Source organism: Eutrigla gurnardus (assembly GCF_963514095.1).
Source record: "Eutrigla gurnardus genome assembly, chromosome: 20".
NCBI lineage: Eukaryota > Metazoa > Chordata > Actinopteri > Perciformes > Triglidae > Eutrigla > Eutrigla gurnardus.
The window spans coordinates 3,836,116-3,855,481 of record NC_139931.1 but is presented as its reverse complement, the minus strand read 5'-3'; the positions used below and the strand labels follow the sequence as shown (position 1 = coordinate 3,855,481).

The 19,366-nt window shown below is 42.6% G+C and overlaps 1 protein-coding gene across 1 annotated transcript in view; it reads right to left on the bottom strand.

Moving 5' to 3' along the window:
• The window catches only part of elfn1a (extracellular leucine-rich repeat and fibronectin type III domain containing 1a), a 57,213-nt gene that overhangs the window by 4,952 nt on the left and 32,895 nt on the right, over positions 1-19,366 (bottom strand). The window contains exon 2 of the mRNA XM_084038060.1: positions 13,217-13,278. The gene's annotated coding sequence lies outside the window, so the exon portion shown is untranslated. The remainder of the gene's footprint in view (positions 1-13,216; positions 13,279-19,366) is intronic.

The window sequence follows — 19,366 nt, the reverse complement described above, 5'->3', positions numbered from 1 at the left end:
TCGGTGATGCAGCACTGGGAAAAAGGCCACTTCAGAAATAAGTGCATTTAAAATCCTTACTAATTTGTCTTCTTTGTTTGTGGTTTCCACGTTTTATTTCCCCAAAGAACACAGTGAAAAGCTGACATACGAATCTCATGTAATCATGTTGCATTTTACCAACTTTAACAGAGTAATAATAATAGCTAATAACAGAATGGTGGTAAATCTGCTGTTTGGGAAATAAGCATTCCAGCTCTGAATCCTCTCCAACAGTAAACCGTGCTGGTTGCTGATAAACTGATATTGCAGCATTGATAGTGTAATCTGAGGCGTTGCCTCTTTCACATAGACTTGAGTTGGCCTAGAGGGTGAGATTATATGTGAGTCCATAGCTCGTATAGTTCAGCCTATTTATATTCCACATATTTCCTGTAAATGGGAAAACTGGAACGTCTTCATTGCCAATTCACTATTTCTGCCTTCCAATTCCCACTCTTTACCAAATGTGGCAAATGAATGCATAATACAGCAAGCTGCTGTTTCTATGTGCTGTACGTGTTGGATAAACTCTGATATATGTTTTTAGAGGCAGTCAGCGTGAAGATTTTCGTGGCAGTGTGAGTGTGAACAGCTAACTGGAAGACTCATTCAAAGGCACATAAAGAGACAGCATTTTAAAACACCAATGAAGGGCGAGTTTGGTGCATGAAGGCATTTTAATTGCAATTCTCCTTGGTTCCCACAATGCTAACAGATCAAGTAAAAGCACCGGTCAGCTATTCAAGTGAGATAAAGAGGTAAGAAACGCTGTGGCAGAGGACACTACAACAGAATGCCAACGGCTGCCATTACAAAACCACCTTCACGGCGACAAAAGAGCAGCGGCGGAGGAGCGTTGAAGAAAAGAACACTCTCGACGCCGCTGGGAGGGGAAGAGGTTTCCAAATCAAATGTTCCATGAAATGAATATAAAAAATACAGCTCTGCAGAATATCTGGCAAAAAAAAATGTCTTAAAAGAAAAAAACGCTGCCTTTTGTTATTATCCCCCAGTCTCTGACCTTTTATTTCAAATGCCGCATGGCGGAGATTTTTGAGCTCATCGGACCCGATCTCCGCATAGATCCTTCAGCGGCTAAATGAGAGTTTAAGTTAAACCCGAGGAGTCTGCTCTCATTTACAATGCATTGGCTGTGTTTTTGTTTGTCCACGGAGTCACTCCGGTGAGCCTCCGACTGATCCACTGAAAGCCATGCATACATTACAGCCAGGCCCTGTGTGAGGTGATCCTGTACACTAGCTCTTCATGCAGATGTTGAATTTCAAACATCTTGACTCCAGTGAATCCACAGCATATGCCAAAAAAAAAACGCCTGCAGTGTTGAGATATTGGGCGATAAACAAAGCAACATCAAAACATATTTGGTGCTTTACTTTCATTCAAATCCGGATCATCTTGTATATGCAGATCTTCAAATAAGCCCAGGGTATCCGGCAGGGTATGTTGCCTTATGAGAGGTCTATTTGCCACCACAGACCCACTTTCCATAATGGCAGCAATCTGTATGGTCCAGTGCTAGCCCTGAGTGCAGCAGGCCAGAACACCCAAGGCATCAGAGCTGAGTATATTCCCCTATCAGACGCAGGCAGCCATTCCACAGTCTCTTTTCCATTTAGGCTTTATGCGGCGGGTAATGAAGGCTTTTCTTTTTCTTTTCCTCGTCTGTGGATAACCTATTGAAACCCTGCTCTTGAAGAATGATTCAAACACTGTCTCGTACATTTTGGTTCCCGTTGCTCAGGGCCTGTTCATACTTCACTTCTACTTAGTAAATCATTTTTTTTTTATGAAGGAAAAAAGCTACCAAACATCACAGCGGTGGCTGAAAAGTATGGAGAAACGGAGGTCGATCTTTTTATATAACAATTTCTGGCAGCGTGGAAAGCAACTAAATTTCAGAGAAAGAATCTGACTAGTGGAAAAAAAAAAATCACACGGAGAGTTTGAATGATGATACGCCGTTCAAGGAGAGGGGTTGAAATTACGTGGTGGTGACAGGTTGTATCATACTTTAAGGCAAATCTTTCAGCTGCATAGACTCCCGGTGTCTGGCTGGATTTCTTTAAATGCGAAGCAGAAGAGTTGTCCTGTCTCGCAACAAAGTCTTGGGAGTGCTGCTTCGCCACAAGAGCCAGCGCTTCAAGGCAAACTTTGACAGACGCTCCAGAATTGTGAAAAACGATCTTGAAACTACTTTGTCTCCCTGCACACAAACCGTTGTGTATTGTATGCAAACCGAGCAGACAGCACCTCACCACCCTCTTTATCTCTGCCTCTCAGTCCCCTTCTGTTTGTCAGTGTGTCTGTCTGAACAACTTGGCCGTGCATACTAAACACATCTCTTTCTGTTCTATCTCCAAGTGTCCACAAAAGAGCGATATCAAAGGATCTGTTTTTACAGTTTGAGGCCCTGCGTTTTTTCTTGTTTCTCCCCCTTGCTTCCTATCGAGTTCTTTTGTGATGGTGATTTCCGTGAAGGTGCCTCAATCTCCAAGGACCGTCCTCATCCATACCAATGACTGCCCTTTATTTGATGTCATTGAAAATGCATGCTCTTCTTGCAGGGGGAGAAGGATAAAGGGGGGGAAAAAAGAAGTAAAGATTGGAAACCAGAAGTGAAGAATCAATTGAGTTTAAATGGAACTACTTCTCTTGGGGAAGGGAAACAGTGTGCTCATTGAGGAACTGAATTGCATTGGAGGGAAGGAGAACGAGGGCACATATGCTTGGGTTGTATCGGAGGATATTAAACTCATACATTAATTACTCCGGGAATATTGCCTGGAAAAATAATGGATGGTGGTGTCTTCACCGAGTCCTGTTTGCTAAGAGTTCAGCACTCATTATGGCTTCAATGATATACTTGCTGGATGTCTTGATGTCTTTTTCAGTGTATGGGAGCTCAGCAAATGGAGTTTTTAGTTGCTATAGCCTAACTTCCATTCTATGCCATCTTGAGGCACTGAATTCATTTGTTTTCCAGACAAAGCCTTTTATTCCCGCCTGACAATTGGAGTTGCTTCCTCATATAAAACAGTTAAGAGGACGGAGTTTTCAGCACAGTACTTATCTCAATATGACCTCCCGAGGCTGTAGAAAGTAATAAATGTAGCGATAAGATACTGTATTCGGAGTTACATAACATACTGTAGGAGATATGAGAATATTTGGAAACGCACATTTCCTTAATGTTTGATTTCACAGCGTTTGCCTGATTTCCCACAATTAAGTGTGAACATTTCACAGAATTTCTCATAAATTGAATCCTGCAGTGATAATAAAACAGTTGTGGCGAATCCGTTCCAACAGTTAGGGAGCAACATTAATATTAATCGTGTTTCTGTCCACCTAACCAACTAGTCCAATATATATATATTCCTCTTTTAGCTCCATCTTTGGTCTCTACCACGTCTTGAGAGAATATCTTTCTCTATTTCTGCTCAATGTTTTTTAAACTTTTTCACAGAAAACTGCTGCCTGCTTAGGCTCAAAACGACACTATGAGAGTGAACCAAAACAGTAACTTTACAGCCAGAAAGCTAAACAATGAACTGAAACTCACTGCAGAAAGTTCCACAGAGCCGAGGGGAGCTTTGGATTCACGTAAAAAAGAAAATGTTTCGGTAGAATTGTTTGTATTTCTGTGAAATCCGTAAAGATTCAAACATGTCTTTACAGTTGCTATTCATTTCTTGAAGTGCACGTTATCAGTTGCACCACAAAGGGGAGTAGCCATAAACGTGAGCATTAGTGGTAGTTAGAGGCTTCTGCCCCTCAGACAGAGAGCAACTAGGTTAGGACTCTAGGACTGGACAGCAGTTCTTTATCAACTGAACTAACTTCTTCATTAACATCTTCACATCTTTGGGACTATATCTCTGTAGATTACATATTCTTTTCATACTACGTACAGTGAACATTTTCACATTTATGCACAACATAAAACTACCACTTCTAAAAGCTACACAGCTCTTCTCCTTTTTATTCTGATACATTTTTACGGGTTTTTTTTATACCTTTATTGTAATTTTTTTTCTATTCTATATTTAAGTTTCTTGATTTTTTGCAACACTTGCTTTTTTTTTAGTTTCTCTCACTATGTTAATGTTATGCACCGACACACCAAAGCAAATTCCTTGTATGTGAAACCCGGAATAAACCGCAGTCTGATTGTGTATTCAGAAGCTCGTGGTCGTTCATCACCGCAGCACTTTTTAATGAACACCTCAGGTGTTGCTCGCCATTTAAATGAAAGAGTCATTACTGTAATTGTTGAAGAAATCTAAAGAAAAAATACTCAAACCTTTATATGTTCCCAATAATCGAACAGCCTTGATTTATTCAACTTCTGCGATGATGAATAAACGACAAATTACATCTTTTTGCTGCCCATTAGCAATGCTGCGTAATGTGCTAATTGGCTGCAAATACCCGTCAGGATAATAAGTATTGCTGAAGTGTGGGTAGATCTCAATTAATGCTGATACATTAGTGCTAAATGTCAAATAACAGGACCCTCTTTGGATAATGAAGACTGAAGAGGGCAAAGGTTGGGCCGACATGCACATACATCCTGAATGTGAAAGTGCTCCGTTGGAAAGTTACATCCAGCCCACTTACTGCTTGATATTCCACACAGGTGTCATACTTAGCCAAACTTTAAATGACTTACTGGCCTGCCATCTCTAGTACATTCCCAATATCTCATTCTGTTGTTCTTCAGTGTATCAAGAGTCCTTCAGCAGGCTCATGACCTAGTATGAGTCAAGCTTAGATGAGAGGGGGGAAAAAAAATCTCATTACAAGCTAAAAGCTCTACTTTTGGGTGACACCTCTTGTGAAGATGATAAGCCGTGGAGAGTGGCGTGGAATCACACCGCGCTGATGGAGACAGATGCGGCGGAGAAAAGCCTGCAGCCGAGTTAAAGCAGCCCGGCACAATTTGTAGGAGAAAACAAGGGTTCTTTCTTTAAAAACGAATGCTGTGATCTCTGCACCGCACTGTATTCTCTAATAAAAACCATAGTTGGGCTCCACAGAAAGGCCGAACAGGGAGAGGAAGGCATCCGGGCTGCAGAGAGCATTCATCACAGGGACAGCAGCAGAGTTTAATTTAATCCTGTACGTTTGAGAGTAAGATACAACTTTGGAATAACACCTGAAGGTTTAAATGCAATTTTCCAGGCCATCAACTGACCACCGGCTCGGCACGTTATTTTGGCCTCCGAGCCAAAGCATCTGCCAGCGACGTCTCTCGCTGCTGACTCATGACATGTCGGACCAAATTGAGAGCTTCTCTGCAGCCCGTTGCATGATGGGAAAACTCACTACTCAGGTGAATTTAACAGGCTGTCAACTTCTTAATGTTTTATTATATTTAGAGAATTGATAAAAGTTCACATATGCTGATGAAATCTGCGATAAGGCTCCCCTTATCTTTGTCATTACCTTCGCCGAGCCGAGGTTTCCCACCAATTAGCCGTCACAAAGTGACTGGAGCTAATTGAATTACGCCGCGCTGCGGGACGGGGCTTCCTGACTGACAGGTCAACCTGCCTCGGCCGAGTGATTGACAGGCTGTGAGCCGGGTGTTTGTCTAAACGGACAGATCTGTCTGACACATTTGGGAAGAGGACATGATCAAGTTGAGAATGTATCGCCGCAAAGTTTCACTCCATTCACCTGCAGCTTGAAGTTTTAGCTTCCAGGGAACAATTTCTGTCGGGGACGTTTTAAGTGTTTGTTGCTGATATCTACTTTCGGCGGCGTAGCTCCGCTCATGTGAACAGATGTAAGGTTTCACGAAGACGATCTCTACACTCACGATCCTCTCGACAGACACACAACGGGCCAACCGGGGCGGCAATCAGTCATCCATCCATGGGGGGTGGATTCAAGATTGTGGTGGTCAGATAGGAGAAGCAGTAGCAATTTCAACACAGTCATTTGTTGATGTGTGTGTGTAGTTGTTGCTGGTGGTGACAGGAATCTTTTTTTAATGGGTTCTAGAAAGTCTGACTTTCTTCAATCTGATCCATCGACGGCGAGCGCTGGAATGAAAGGTAACACGGGGGGAGGCGAATGGAAACGACCACCGTGTGAAATAAAAAACCGTCTCCGTCTTGAAAGGGAAGTTATTGTTTCTGACAAGACAAATTCTCTCAAGGCTCAATAAGGGGCAGAGGATACATCAGAGAGCTCGTGCTCGAGCATCACAGGAGCGAAAATGTTTTTTTTTTCCGGGTTCACCACGGAAAGTGAAGTCGAGGGACTCCGAAGGAGATCTCAACGCGAGTTGACAGGTGCACCACTGGGTGGACTTTTATCCCAGTTAGGTTGGAGGAAGCAACAAATAAATGCTTAAAATGCTAATCGACATTAGCGGCGTTGAACGCACATGAAGTGTTCTGATAACGTTGTGTCAGAATTTGCATTTTTATTGCTGTTGTCCGTTTGAATTTCCGTCCACAAAACGCACAACGGGGGGAAAAGGAGTATTTGCTTTGCTGATTTTTGAAAAAAGCAACAGTTCTCAAAGGGAAGAGATTGTAGTTTGTATCCAGTAAACGGTGGTCGTCACACATTACGGCCGTAACAATGACATTCACGTTTGTTCACACATGCCTCCTGTGTGGAAGAGATTTTATTAGAATACATCAGTGTCCTTTTTAAAGAAGCCTCAATGAGGTTTTTAACAGCAGGTTCAACAAATGCCTCCCCTCCTTTTGCACACTTGTAAAATACTTGGACAAGGGTGTCTTGTCAATAAATGTCATCGGTGTCATAACCTACTTAGGAGATGAGGGAGAGGCAATTATCATCCTGCAACAAAGTCGAAAGGTCAAACGACAAAAGATATACTACGTAGTGGACGGACACCTTATGTGATGTGATTAATCATTTCACCCCTGAAAGTCTCCTTTTTTTACTTTTACTGAGTTCTGTTGAAACGACTGCTGGCCATCCAGGTTTTACTGTGCTGTTAAATAAATACACGACTCTGTAAAAAGTCAGAAAGAGGCCTCTGTTACTTACTTTTAGCAATTGATCCAGTATCTGTTTTAGCTGTTTACACTTATCTGGCTAACTGTATCGCTCTGCGTAACCCATACATTGACATTTATATAACAAGCTTAGTTATTGCATGTAAGAAACTTATTTTAATCCCAGCCAAGATGTTTTTCTAAGCCTAACCAAGTAGTTTTATTGTGAAAGTAAACCTAAAACAAAATAAAGTTTACATTTAATGTAATTTTGAAAAGAGAATGTAATGGGAGGAAACGAGGAAATGTGTTTTAAAAAGACTTCAGATGAATGTTTTCCAATAGTCTTATCATCTGCATGTGATTTAACACTCTGATCATTGATAACTAAGCCTTTTCCACTACAGTCATTTAAATTTCTCTGTGACTGAAGCAGCGGTGTTTGTGTTCATGTCAGTTTGTATGTTGTTAAAGTCGCGCCTGTAGAAATGATGGCTTTTCCTCATTAAACTCCCACAGCTGTGTGTATTCAGGGATCCCAACTATATCTGATTTAATCGCCTCATTCCCTCTCACGTTCTGCAGGTGAATTAATAAGTAAATGCAGCTGCTGTAGATTAGACCTGCATACATGTGAGGAAGAGAAAAAAAAACGATGTCTCTGATGTGGATAAATGAAACGTAGAAACTCGAAATGAGATGAAATTGAGCAAATCACTCTCATCGCTAATAAACTGTTTTTACACCGGAGATAGATCACACCTTCAGCTCGGGGTTTCACAGCACGCCGGATGAGGGATTCTTTGTCCGGACTCTTCCACAACCCGACACATTACCGGCCAAGCCGGACAGTCAGACACCGATACTAATCTATAATCCATTTGAGGTGCAATTTCCAGCTGTAGTGCAATCTCTCCAAAAGGGATAAGGGCATAAAGAAGCACTGTTGTGAAGAAAAAATGTCATCTTGGAATAGTTAGGTCACTTCCTGTTGAATAGAAATAACCAAACACAGCAGGATATAATGGGAATTATGGGTAATATTCTTTCTTTTTACTGTCAATAAAATGGATGGGTGGACTAACCTTGTAACGGATGATGTGAGGCGATGGATTAAAAGGTAATAAAATAATAGTTTCTGTGACAAAATGATGCCGTGACAGTTTAGTCTCCTGTGGGCTTGTTATCTTTCCCAGCAAAGACAACTTCTTAAGGAAATCACCGTGCGAGATTCAAAGTGCCATAAGAAGCTTCTGTACCTGAGACAGTTTTCACGCTCGTCAAATGTATTTAAAGACTTGTTTACCTCCGTACTTAGTTCTTCTTTCATCCTAGATTATAGGCTTTAACAACAAAGCATTGTGGACAATGTCTTGCAGGAGATATTCAAAGGTAAATGTTAAACATTTCTTCATGTTTGACAAGAAGAAACACAAGCAGATGGCCAGAAATCCCTCTTTAAAGGTGCGTGGCCTATCGTTTGTAATCCTTCTCTGTAGGCGATAAACCAAAAGCCTCAATTATCTCCTCATGTCTCACCCGGCAACATAACAGCGTAAAATCTGTTAAATCTGTGAAACGACACGTGCATCTTTATTTCATCGCATAAATCCGAGTCTTCGCCTTCTGTGGTCCCGACTGAGAGAGAGGGGACAGAATTGAGGTGTCATGCTTTGAGAAAAGCCAGCTGTCATGTGGAGGAAGGTGGTGCGGCGCCATCACTGATGTGGAAAAAAGAATCATTATGGAGTCTCTCTGTTATGAATGGCTGACAGCTGACTGTCAAAGCTGCGTGGCCCTTCTTTAACTTCCATTAATTTTCTCCATGATTGCTCTTTTTTCCATTGAGGAGTCCCAACCTGGCTGAGAGTCTTCACTCATAGGATATCGGATTGGGTCCCAGTGGAGGAGCTGAGCCTGGTTTTATGTGGGCAATAAGACGAGGGTGAGAGCGAGTGAATATTGACATGCAGTATATATTGCTTAGAGTGGTCAAAAAGACTCGAAAAGCGTTATATATTTACATAAATGTAGCTTTGTTAACCATTTTCCCTCTAGTGTTCACATTAATCATGACGTTGATTATCTTATTTGGCGTTTTGCTTCCAGTTGAGTGCATTTCTATTTTAAAAAAAGAAAGAAAAGGACCCGCCCTCTAATGAGAGATGCAGCCTTCAGCGGTAGAATCAGAGTAACATCCCTGCAGCAAACATCGTGGGACGTTTGAAACCGTCGGTTCGTTGTAAACGCGTAGACGGAGGAATCGGAACTCGTGAAATAATTAACGAAGTAACGCTGCCGTTCCTCGTGCCGTCTCTCTGCCGTCTGCTGCTCTGCTGCGCTCTCTGCTGTTCTTACATCATGCAGAATGTAATTAATATTTTTACTCATCAATGATGTATTATTCCACCCCACCTGCAACCCACTCGCCATTAATCACAAGGTTAACTATTATTCCCCGACCCGCCCCGTCCACGAACTCACCGCGGCGCCCGCTGACATAACTGCAATCAGTGCATCATCACTCCTGCAGACACACACACACACACACACACACACACACACACACACACACACACACACACACACACACACACACACACACACACACACACTTTAATACTTTTCTACATGTCTGGTGGACATGGTAGACCAAACAAAGAGGGGAGATAAACAATACGCATTCAAGGATTCTTTCTTCAGATGTTCTCGAGCACTTTGTTTCATAACCACCTCCTCTGAGGTTCGAACACAAAGGGACGTGATGTTTACGTAAGACACTTCCCGTCTCCATGTGGATCCACCAGCCTTCTATAGGGCAGAGCCTTTAATCTCGCGGCGGCCATATTTCTCCTAAACGTAGCTCTTATCACATAATTAATGGACTGTGGGAGCATCAGGTGAGTAAAAGGATCACTAAAAATGACGTGTGCATTAGGAGTGATGACAGCGGGTCGGGCAGGCGGATGATTTCGATTCTGGGGGAAAAAAAACGCGCCGACGCCGAGCCGTGACAGAAGCACTGAGGAGGCACTATGTGGGATTGTCTTGTGAACAGCGTAGTAATAATGTAGTCACGTGACTCGTCCATCAAGGTAGTGTAAAGCAGCCGTTTATCCTTGGAGGATGTGTGGCACGTTGCATTGATCTCAGCCCAACAAAAAGACGGGGTTGGTTTGAATCCTGGCAACTTAGTCGTCAATGCAACCGACATAAACCGATGCGGTATTTACAACCAGTTTGTTTTTCCAACCCTGAGGGGATCGATCACTGAACGCCGTCGCAGCTGACGAGGTGGATCGGTGCATCGAGCGAAACGCAGACGAGGGGTTAAATTCCTTTGATGAGGAGGGGGAACCCAATAATTGCCAAACCATACGGATGTTTTATAATCACTTTATGTGACCGATTGAAGGCTCCCTCGGGATCCATGTCTCTCCCAGGCTAATCCATGATGCTCTTTACGGTAATCCATTCAAATAACTCTTGTGTAGTGCCATCAATTAAGCATCCAGGTTGACGGAGGAGCTGGCACCGGACAGCTGCCGTGTTCCCGAGACTGGGGAGTGATCGTCACACTGATCATACTCTGAATCGTGACATTTTACACTGATTTTATTGGTAAAATGAAGTGATGGAGGATAAAAATCACTGATGGACCATCAAGAAACATCGCAGAAACAGATCTTAGATGGCATATAAGAGGATCTACCTCTTCCAGTAAGTAGGAACATCATTTTCAAATGCTCCATGAGTCATTCACATACCTTGTCCCACAAAATGAATTATGATACTGAAATGAAAATAAATTACTTAAAGAGACTTAATTCAAAATTAATATTCTATCCACCGGAGCATCATTCTGATGGTTTGCCAATGTAGTTTAAATCTAATTTAGGCAATAAGATGATCACATCTACTATCGCGGCCCCTTGACCGCCTCCCGTTCAGGCTGAGTCATGGACCGGTTTGCTTTAGAAGGAAAATTCCCTCTCTGCGTCTGTCACATCTTTTTTTTATGGTTTTGTCTGCTGATTTATGACAAAAGGACCTGAACATTTTGTGTGAAATTCTTCTTTTTACTTGTGTGACCCACAAATTGAGCAGAATAGTTGACAAATTTTTGTTTAATTATGGTTCTTGATGAAATCTCAGGCTGAAATTAGCAGTTAGCGTCATATTTTTGCAGCTAAGATTTGCTGTTTGAAGCCCGTTGTTGTGGACTTTTCCTCCTGTAGTGCACATCGCACAGCCCGTATAAATCAGAGACGTATAGACACATATCTCTGCAGGGAAACTAGGAATTATGGGTCCCCGTCAAGAATATTGGTCTGAACATTCTTTTTTTTCATACAATAAAATAATTAAACTGGGAGTTTTGTGGTCCCTCTCCAGCTCCGGGCTCAGACTCGTCACTAACTTTCACCAGCAGCAGCGGCACTACATCTTAAGTTTTAATGACAGTGATTATAACGGCGCTGCAACTCTTTCATGGGTTGCCAAACTTGTTTTAGGACGGCAATAAATAGTAGGGCTTGTTGTGCTTCTCATGCATAATGTTGCTTTTATGGAATCGGTGCGACAGAAATATTTCTGGACAGTTCGACATAAGAAAAAAACCCCTTTGGCCATACTTGAAAGGCAGCAGAGGATTAGATCAAAGTCATTCAATTGATCCAGCACTCAAACACACATTTGATGTGTCCAAGTGGGGATTTTATTTTTGAAGTCTGTCCAAAACTGCCTTTCCCTACATGATTGATAAGAATACGGAATAAAAAAAAGGCTCATTGTCTCTCAACTTCTAGTTTAAATAAAAAATGCCACAAATAGCTGCTCCCATTTGAAACTAAAAATGATAAACACGACATAATGCATCAAAAATACAATAAAGTAGGATTCCTTTGGTTAGTGACGGCATAAAACCGCAGGTTTAATACCCATTTAAGTGCTTCCTGGAGGAGCTCGTACACCCAACGTCTTGTTGCAAGCTGATTTAGATGAAGATACACGGAGCACTGAACGCATTATGTGTGAGAAACAGTTTTCAAACAAGCCTCCGTTATTATACATGGCTTTGTTTCTACAGCGTGATCGTTATTATCCCTCTTCTCTGGGGGGGTCTCTCCATTTTCAGGAAGCATCTCTCTGTTTGCTGTGATTCATTTCTGTTTAATGAGCAATTCACTTCAGTAGACTCAAGTATTAACAAGTTTTTTTTAAAGACCAGAAGTTTCTAACTATGCTAGCAGCCCCATGAGGGTGGATCGCTCATTTGTAGTTAACAGTCTCACAAAACCCTGCAGCAAACTCTGAGAATCACATCGGCCATCGGAAACAACGGCTCTAATTATACACCTCCCTTTGTAATTTAGCTTGCCCCCCATACCTGATACCCTAGCACCAGCTTTGATGCTATTAACCCGCTAGCATGCTAACTGTAATAGAGCTAAATATGGGTTTCATCTAAATACATTAATGAATTGTTTTATTCTCTTCTGCTACGGTTAAGTCAACACAAAGAGTAAAGTGTTAAATATAGAAGGAAGTGAAATGTGCCTTAATGGAGCCGGAGGGCGCTCCCCATCTGCTGCGCTTCGACACCGCGGCCTCGCCGAGTATGAGTCAGTTAAATAGAAAGGTTGTGAGGGTTATGGAGAGTGAGTCAGAGATGATTACATTTCTAAGGCCAGCGTTTCTTTTTGTGTCTGGCCTCTTAATTAGCACTAATTGTTCAGTGTGCGTATTACTCTTTCTATCAGGGGACAAGCGTCGGCCAATGGAAGTGTTTTGTTGCTTCGGTGGAAAGAAAAGAGGACACAACAGAGCAGGAGAACAAAAGGCATTTAGAAGGATAATGTGTTGGGTGGTGTATGAAAGCGTACACGTGTTCTTTGGTTGAAGGGTGGTGAGACACCACTTCCTCTGACGAGCTAGTTACATAAAAAATAAACTACAAAACAAACATTTTATCTTAACGCTACGCTTTCATGTAGGAACAATCCAGGAATTAGCCTCTAACGAGGCAGGGTGACGTATCCTTGGAGTGACTCGTCTTTGGCACTGTACTCGTCATGTGTATTGACCGGTGGATTAGTGCTGGATCCTCTGTGATCCTCTTAGGGGGCATTTGCTCATGCAGAGCTGCAGTCGACTGCAGCTACAAGTGAGGGAGAAACACCTCCACTTACCTCGGGAGTCTTGGTTGAAGTCGTCCGTGTGAGAAAGCATCCCTGGTGTTCTCCAGCAGTCTCTGAGGGTGGAAAAAATGATAGGAAAAGATATTAATAAATCATTTTCGACCAAGATGTTTGCGTTTGAGCAACATGCTACGAGTTAATTTACTTCCTAGACGAGGTATTTATGTAAACGTTTTAAATCCAATCCATGGAGGTTTCTCTTAACAAGGCATGCAATAAAAAGCTGAAGGATAACCTTCTTTTGCCATTGCAGTCTGAAATGAATTGAGCAACACGAACCGCCTCTCACTTTTCTTTTTGCTTCTCCCCAGAATCCGAACCACCTCATTAACCTTATCTTGTAAGCAAAAGCTAATGGAATCCTGTGTTTCAGTGTCCGGTCTAGCCAAAGTTAGTTTTGCTAATTAATCAAACATCAGTTCCTCCCCCCTATCATCTTAATGACGCGCCGTAAAGTGAATGAGAATGTGCTGCACACGCCGCCCGAGGGAGGCCGCGCGGCCACATCTTCATGCATTTTTATTAGAAGTTAAAATAAAAGAGATGGAGGAGATTGTACCGAGGATGTTTTGTATTCACTACACTTAGTGAAATAGCAATGAAACATCCGTGCTTCATTCTCCCTTTTATGCGTCTCTCCAGCATGCAACGCTGCAAAGCTGCAATTTCCGCACCTCCACACAGCACGTATTAATACCTGCATATAAGACGAGATTACTGCTCAATCAGTATTCATATTACCCCTCGTGCTCTCATGAAACAATTCTGTGTTCTCATCCCTTGTGATTCAGAGTGTATGACATGCCGTATCGGATAAAAGGCACCGGCAGGATTCAATCTCCGACGATCGGTAACGGGGAATCTGCAAAAAAAAATGCTTGGATTTCCAGTAAATGAGAGGACAATGGATAATGCAATTCAATTAGCAGCTACGGCTGCTATTTGCATCCCAGTGAAAGGGGTGATGGTTAAAGTGGCTCAAGGCAGCTGCCTTTCAGCAAAAGGCCCCGAGACAACACAAAAAGCGGCGGAACTAAGAGAAAAGGCGACTTTGGGAGTCTTCGGCAGTATTCTTTTAATTACTCATCATAATGACTCCATTTAGCCGCTCAATGACCCGTTTTACGGCGTGGAACAGGCATGGGAAGCTCTCCGTCCTTGGCAGGGTCGCTCCTGCAGCTGCCCCAGCCTGCCATGCTTTGACCAAGAGGGGGCATCCCCCCCCCCCCCCTCACTGGGCTTTAAAGGGATAGTTCAGGTGTTTTGGAGAAAAGTTTGGAGAAAAAGGCAGGAATACTGGCTCAGAAAAAGTAGCTGTAGATGGGGGTCGACAGCAGTCCACATTTTAGCCCTAAAAAAGTACCACTTTAATTGTACAAGGAGAACTTATCTTGTTTTTGTCAACTGGTCTGGTGGTTTGGAAGAGAGCACAGATAACTTTAATTTTCACTCCAATGCCCTGTTAGAAGTAAACACTTTTGGTGCACCCTTTTTTTTTTAAGGTGGATAAGTAAAATTGCTTTTGCCCCCGTCCACATCAGTACATTGCTTTCCTCCCGTGATGACCCTCCTATCTGATTCTCCAAATTGGAGACACCTTCTTCTGTTGGTTCTACCGACCGACTTCCCTACTTCAAAACATCCAAACTATCCCTCCAACAAACAGGTCGCTCAACAACTTCCCCTTCGAATCACAGTCACCATTGAATTCAGTGCAAAGAAGAGCTCATTTTCAGACGATGAATGAAACCTTTATTGCTAGAGCATGAAAGTATATGAAAAGATGGCGTTGTCATGTTGCCAGACGGAAGCTTCTGGGTCTAAATGTTTCCTACATGGACAGTTAACATGTGAGTAATGATTAGTTAGGTGAGAAACAGCCCATTTAGAGTGAATTCACCCCATTAAAACACCTCGTCACAGCTCATTTTAACACCCGCGATTAAATTTAGCACAATAAATGATCTCCTTCCTTAATCTTTTAGACACTAACTAATAATACTTAACAGTGACTCTTTAATGAAACCCTTTTTCTGTGAAGCATTGGCTGTTTTATGTGGATTAGTGGAGCAGCATCCATCCGGCTCCCGCTCCCCTTTTTTATTTGAACAGAAACAGTTTTCCTGCCCAAAGACTCTCTCCTCTGTTGCGTTGCCTTTCATAAGACACGATGTACGTGAGGAGGACGGGTCAGCTTGCAGCCCCCCGGAGGAGAACGGGTGCAGGAGGGGGGGGAGGAGAAGCAGACCCCATATGGTCTTGAGGTGCTGGAGTTTCTGGCACATCTCCAGGATCCTGACCCAGAGCACTGGAAGGTTGAGCACCGGCACCGATCGGACTCATTTGCCCAGCTGCTGACGTGCAGAGGCACTCACGTGGACATGAGGACAAAAGATGGTTTCACTGGAATCTACAGCGTAATGAAATATATTCTGCCCCACGTCGACGTTCTATGAGACGACTACGGTCACAGTGATATGAATTTGTTGGTCGTACAGGATGTTTTAGTTCATTTAATTTGATCTATTACTGAAGTGGATATTTAAAAAACATCTGGAGGGGGTTTAGATGCTATTCAAGACTGGCCTTCTGCAATCTAGATGAATGAAGGAATACTTCAGAAAATAATTAAGCCCCAGACTGTGTGTTTGCCCCTTCATCGTCCTGTGAGAAAAGAGAGTGTTGTTGTGCTGCTTCGTCTATTGAAGAGATTAGTGTAGTGAAGTGATTTTCAGAGTGAAGGCCTCTACATTTAAAACAAAGATCAGAGGGAGTGGAATTTTCTAAATGTACATGTTAGTGAAATCAACCAGGAGGTGACGTTCTCCCGTTCTCCAGCCTCACCGTGGACACTCAGGGCTGCACGGTTTGATTTGCTGATGTCAGCCGTGACAAGGTTACATGTTTCGGTGAAATGTTGCTTTTTACGCATCACAAAGGCGTTTCAAGCGTTTCCACTGAAAAGTCTGCATAGGGAGGTTTAGGTTGTGGATGGCTCAAAAAGCAGAGGGCGTCGCCCCGGGAGACCGCTGTCATTATTGATGAAACAGTTGGTTGTTTTATTTTGATTAATTTTCCAGAGCTCAAAGTGACATCTTCAGTCCAAAAACCCAGATATATTTAATATAAGACAAGGAAAAGCTGCTCCCATGTTTGTGAAGCTGGAAGAGGGAGGTGGAGGAATGTTAAATGCAACGTTTTGAGCCCAGAAACCATTTTAAAAAAGAGGTTTATATGTACTGGATGCAGCTCTCCCACTGCACCTGAGGAAGTGTATGTTATAGTGGGTGAACCCAGTGGGCATCAGATGTTCCCAACAACCAGCAGCAATTACGAGGGAGTGTCCTAAAAAAAGCTGGATCGACCTTGGCACCATGAGATTTCAGCCTAACAGCTTTCTGTGGTTCAAAACGTATGCAGATTCAAATCACTCTAAATGAAAGCGTAGCAACCTTGCTTTAAAATAAAGATCGCCTATACATTTGATTTCTTCTCTGTCTTTCATGATTATGAAATCAAGTCACATCAGCCGACAACGCGCCGACAGGGCTTTATTATCTTGTGTTTAAGTGTAATTTGCTCCTCGCCTGAGTAACTGGGATTGGAGGGTTTATGACACGATGACAAGGTTCAGCTGGTGAATACATATCCTCTCATATGTACTCTGCTGCTCCTGAGCTGCCAATCAAGGAGTTCCCCCCAAAATCATGGCGTCCGTGGTCGTATCATCAACATGCAGGTGCTTTCCAACTGACCGTGACAAACCTGAACCGGGTGGTGTAATGCTTTTTGGATTTACATATTATTTACTAATACTTAACATGTGAAGTTCCTGATTTATTTATTTAAATATATATCTGACAGACTCGGTGTCAGTAAAGCCTGAAGGAATGGAAATGGAGATGCTCCACAGCTAGTTTCCCCTATGGAGAATAACAGAGTATCTGCCTGTTGAACCCACAAACAACAAGCCGCAAGCAAAGGCAACACACACACACACACACACACACACACACACACACACACACACACACACACACACACACACACACACACACACACACACATGCATTTAAACACTTGTCCACGTGCATGCGTATGCACACAGTAAACTTTGAAATTGCCTTTCTAAAAATAGCCGTGCAGTAATACTTACTTTACCCTGCTATCTACAGTTCCCTGATAGCTTCATGAAAGCGAGATACTGGTGTGCTACTCCTTCACTCATTCAATATTTAAGTAGCATGGCATGCTTTCTAGAGCACACATAATGACGTTGTAATGGCTCCACGGATAAAATAGAACATGGCGGCTCGTGGCCTCGACTGCTAAAGTACAAAATGACTGCGTGTGCCGAAGCCTCACGCTTTACGGGAAACTAAAATACGACACGTTATTGTGCTGCTCGCTTTGTTTTGCTTTGAGTGTTAGAACCACGCACACCTCAAGTTAAACTGTGTGATATTTTACTACCTTAAAGGAAATAAGAGATGAAATATTAAGATGCAGAGTTGAAGTGCACTTTATATGTTATCTAAATTTCATGATTCCATCAATAAGACAGTTTTTCTACATTTGTTAATGTCTTTGAGGTTTGTCTTCTATCTTGGAGAACAACTGTGATACCTTCCTTTAATACCCTAAGATAATGTACTTTCAGGAAATATAACAAAGATGGTGACAGACGGGGGACGGCTCTGAGCTGAAGGACTCGTTGCTTTGCTTTCTCCTTGTCCTTTATTGCATAACAATCTATTATGCTGCGACCAGTCGTGGTAACGGGCGCCTTCCAAGGTCTCCAGTCTGTAACTCTTCAACACGCGACTGTCAAGTGTTTAAAGTTATGGCAAATTGCCCTCAGTGTTCGCCCTTCCTCTTCCTCGGTCATTGTTATAAAGAAATTCAGTCAATAAGGCAACCTAGAATTTGCATAATACCCTTTATCCTCTGCATATATGCCAAAACTATCAAGAAAAACATCTTTTTTTTTCCCGCATTTCACAATCTTTCATCCCACAAATATGAAATATGAAATAAGATCTGCTCACAGGGTGGTCCTGAATACAGAAGTTGTATTTTCTGAATTGCCTTTTAAAGGATTTCTGGTGTTTGGCTTTAATTTAATATTAACCCAGTGGAGTCAAAGTCTACAGCTGCTCAGATTCTCATTCCTTCAAGTCACCTTGAATTAATTTCACAACTGTTCCTGCTAGAATTTAAGATCTCTTTTGTTATGTTGTATTCATCCTCGTGCTCTAATATTCTATTTAAGACCCCGACGCTCCAAAGTATAGTAGCTCTTGGGTTGTTTTAACATATAAAAGCCGTGCACTTAACCTTTTGCCACGTTTGGAGGAACCCCTGCAGTTGACACTCCGTTTCAGAGGTGCATTAACAATCTCTTGTTCGAGCCGTTTCTGTGCTCCGTGAACAGACTGGACCTCGGGCTACACGAGCAGGAAAGCTATTAAGCAGCACAAACTCCGAGGCTGTTGTGTTTTGCCCGGGGAATCATTCATTTAATGTCGGATCTTTGCCTCATACAGTAGTTTGTTCTTCGCTTCCGGGCGAGCTCTGAATAGCAATGAATGGCAACAGAATGGCACTCTGTGACCAAGAGGGGAATGGCACGCTTGCGTGTGGAGCGGAGGATAATGTACTCCCGTGTCTGTGGTTGCTCTCCAGGATTGTTCATCAGGAACATCCTGTGAAGCTCCGTAATGACTTTTCTTCTCGGTCAAAGTCAGATCTCTTGAGTGACGCGGGCAGTAATTTGTTATTATCTGGAATAAGTGGGGTGGAATGATAAGGATGACAAGTATAACAGGGGGCTCTTGGTGGTTTTACTCCACTGCCTTTATTGCTTTTAGCAGATTTTCTCCGGGGCAGCTGAAGAGGGCATTGTGTGCTGGTATTCGGGGATTCACTCAGATCTCAGAGCAGTTAGGAAGACGTGCAGGCTGAGAACAGACTAATGCACGGCGGCGCCTTTCAGAAAAGAAAGGCTTCATGCTACATTGTGCACTTTCTTAACGCAGATGCATGAAGTCATCTAAAGCACATACTGTACTCCCTTTCAGAGCTAATCACTTTACAGTATCTCTGAATGTTTTAAACTTAGAATGACATATTTTCTTGCAG